This window comes from Mus caroli, unplaced genomic scaffold (assembly GCF_978045245.1).
Source record: "Mus caroli unplaced genomic scaffold, Mus_caroli_1 scaffold_2, whole genome shotgun sequence".
Classification (NCBI taxonomy): Eukaryota; Metazoa; Chordata; class Mammalia; order Rodentia; family Muridae; genus Mus; species Mus caroli.
This window is the reverse complement of record NW_028227257.1, coordinates 115,244,436-115,247,819: the sequence shown is the minus strand read 5'-3', so window position 1 is coordinate 115,247,819 and position 3,384 is coordinate 115,244,436. Positions and strand designations below refer to the sequence as shown.

The 3,384-nt window shown below is 41.1% G+C and overlaps 1 long non-coding RNA gene across 2 annotated transcripts; it reads left to right on the top strand.

Annotated features, from left to right (window-relative positions):
- The first annotated feature begins 747 nt into the window (after positions 1-747).
- Positions 748-2,185, top strand: LOC110290500 (uncharacterized). 2 transcript variants are annotated; one of them, XR_002377445.2, is made up of 3 exons: positions 748-872; positions 1,563-1,592; positions 2,113-2,185. It is a non-coding gene; the product is annotated as an uncharacterized LOC110290500 (long non-coding RNA). The 2 variants fall into 2 exon arrangements; XR_015045294.1 differs by having other exon boundaries at positions 748-1,128.
- The last annotated feature ends 1,199 nt before the right edge of the window (positions 2,186-3,384 follow it).

Genomic DNA, 3,384 nt, shown 5'->3' with positions numbered 1-3,384 from the left:
AGGAAGCAAATACGAGCATCTAGAATTTTTATTTTTGCTTTAATGTTTGAGTTTTATCATTAATTAAAAAGAAATAGTGTCATCTGTTCCCCTTGAAGTGACACCTTGCTTCATTCACTTTCACGACATCCCCTGTCAAGTTCCAGAGTCTGAGTAAGCCTGCCTTGTCTGTCAGTGCTTTCAAGTAAAATGCTGCTCTGTGGCAAGTGCAGCTGGCTGCCTTTGCAACTCAGACACTAACCACTTTCCTCAGGTGGCACATACCGCTGAAGGCTCTTCCTGTACTCGCCATTTTGTGGCACAGTTAATTTCACATTTCAAATGGGGGTAAAATATTGAAAGTAAAAAATCAGTGGTTAAATTCATGAAACAAAAATTTTTGGTGGCTATATCTGGCACAATTTTAAATAAATAGGAGTGAAAAAATTAAACGTACGGTGCACAGGGCACTCATCGTGGAACTTGGTGTCTCTGACTTGACTCAAAAGTGAGATTCTAGCAGCTCTCCACACCAAAGTTTTCATGCAAATGTCAACAGCAGTGAAGGCCAATAGCTTTGACTCTGTGACCTCTTGGAGAAGTGTTAGGGATCTCTAGGGATCTAGGCTACAAGGTCTGAAGGTTGCTGCTCTACTGGAGTATCTACTGTGGTAGTCATTGACAACAGACCAAAGGTTTCTTCATGTGTCATTCCTTCTCATGCTTCTGTGAGGTAACAATGCCCAAATGGAAAGATGTGCAGTCAGAAGCCAGAGACATAGTCACTGACTGCCTTCCATATCTGCCTATGACATGACAGGGAAACAACAGTCCAGAACTGCCTCTAAATCTTCCCCATGGCCTTTCCATGTGGCTAACTTCTTCGTGCACAGGTCTGATAATGCTTAATTTTCATGGAACAAGACTGTTTTCTCTTTGGCCACATTTAGATTTTCTCAAAATATCCAACGTTTGAAATCTCTTGGTTAGGGGAGTCACAAAAGCATTCTCTAGAGAACATAGACTTACTTCTCATTGGGAGGAGTTGAACTGGCTGTTGAACATCTGACTTAACACAAATAGTGTAACCCGGAATGGGCCTCTCCTCAGACTTCCCCAAATTCTAGATTTGTCTTCTTTGTCTGTAAGGTAGGAATTATTGTAGATCTTACTTTTTTATTTTAAATACCATTAGTTTCTGGGAGTTACTATATATGGGTGTATATTGCCTATAGTTTCAGTGGATACTTTTACATTTAAAAATTTTTTTTGGTGTTTTTTAATTTTTTTATTTCCAAAGATGGGGGAAGGGAGGGGAGAGTGTTTGCATGACATGTATTGTGAGCGAGTGTACCATGGTTAATGTGTGGAGATTAGAGGCTGTTGTGAAGTTGGCTTTCTCCTCCCACCTTTATGTGAATTCTGGGGATCAAACTCAGCTCACCAGGATTGCATGGCAAGGTTTGCTAAGCCAGCCCACGGACCCAGTGCATTCTTTCAGAGTTCTACCAACTTCAGAATATTTGAATTTGACCTTTTTCCATTTGCTTTTCTCTCATTCCCTCATTTGTTTTCTCTTTCAGTTGCTCCATTGGAAATTCAGAGGAGTGCTAGTGAGTGTTTCTTCCCATCACTGCCGATACATTTACAATTTAACACTGAATGCATCTCAACCCAGAAATTGCTAACGAGTCTGGATGTCATGGTCAATCAGGACAGGATCCACTGACTCTGGAAGGGAACAATTTAAGACACAAGGCAATGATGACCAACACATTGTGCTAACATAAAAATAGATGATGATGAGAGAGTTAACCAGTTAACCATTAAGCAACCCTAGTCTCCAATTCCAGCTTTGTGGTCATATGCTAGCTAGTTTTCAAGCTGACATAAGCTTTGAGAAGAGAGAACCTCAACGGAAAAAAAAATGCCCCAACTGGATTGGCCTATGGGCAAGTACACCAGGCATCTTCTTGATTAATTATTGATGTAGGAGAGCCCAGCTCACTTTCTGTGGTGACACCCCTGGGATGGTGGTCCTAGATAGTACTAGAAGACAAACTGAGCAAGCCAGGAGGAACAAGCCAGTAGTTAGCATTCCTTGACAATCTTTGCATCACTCCCTGATTCCAGGTTCTGCCTTAAGCTGCTGGCCCAGCTTCTCAAGATGACAGACTACAAGCTAAAGATGAAATAAACTCTCTTCTCCCCAAGTTACTTTTGGTCACAGTGTTTTATCACAGCAACAGAAACCTAACTACGAAATGTGTTTTGAATGAAAGTATCTCCCATAGGCTTATGTAGTTGAACATTTGGTCTAAAGTTGGTGGCACCACCCTTAGGGAAAGTTTAGGGGCTGCGTCCTTGTTGGAGGATGAGTGTCCCTGGAGGTAGGACTTGAGAGTTTGAAGACTCATGCCATTTGTGTTTGATCTCTGCTTCACACTTCACACTTAAGGTTGAGATGAGAGCTCTCAGCTTCTGGCTCCGGCCACCGTTCCTGCTGCCCACTGCCTCCACTCTGTCATTATGGACTCAAACCCTCTGGAACTGTAAAGCTAAAACAAACCCATTCTGTAATTAGCTTTGCTCATGATGTAGATTGTTTTTTTAGACATTTACATTGACATAGAAAGATATCTGATGGATATGAAGTAACATTAGACATGATGTTATTGAAAATGACTAAAAATATTCCTTCAATAGCTAGTATGACTGATAGCTTTAAAGGCTATACCCAAACTGGCTTGACTTTTGGCAGATTTTGGCAGGAACACAAGCTGCATTTGAACGTTGCCTTTCCTAATGGCTTTGTGATGCTGCAACTCCATTTTGCATATATAAAATATGGTTGATAAGACTTACCTCCGTGGGGTTATATAGGAGATAGAATAGATTTTATGACCATTAGACATAGAGTATCCTGGTCTTTATTAGCTATTTTCTATTTTTTGTATCGATAAATTTATAACCATTGGTAAGATCAAGGAGGAGACACTTTATATGTTACCACTGCTGAGCCATTGGGTTTATTCTTCCACAAAATCACACTTGGAGAAACTTCTGCTTTTCACAATGGCGGAGCAAAAACCAGTGCAGGCCCATTAGCAAATCAACACGCTGTGGCATCCCGAGATAGAAAAATCTGGAAACCTCTGCACAGAGCCAGTTTCCAGATGGCAGGTATAGGAAGCTCAGTTCCATGATGAGTTCTAGAAAACACAACTGAAGTGGAGGATTGATCTTTTAAAACTGGCCTATGGGATCCATCATCCTGTTTCATAGATGATCACTGCCCCTGTCGTGTGTTGTCCAAGGCACAGCACTTGGGGTTGAAAGTGAATTGTACTTTGTTTTTTTTAAAAGAAGAGTTGCAATGGGCTGCAGAGATGGCTCAGTGGTTAA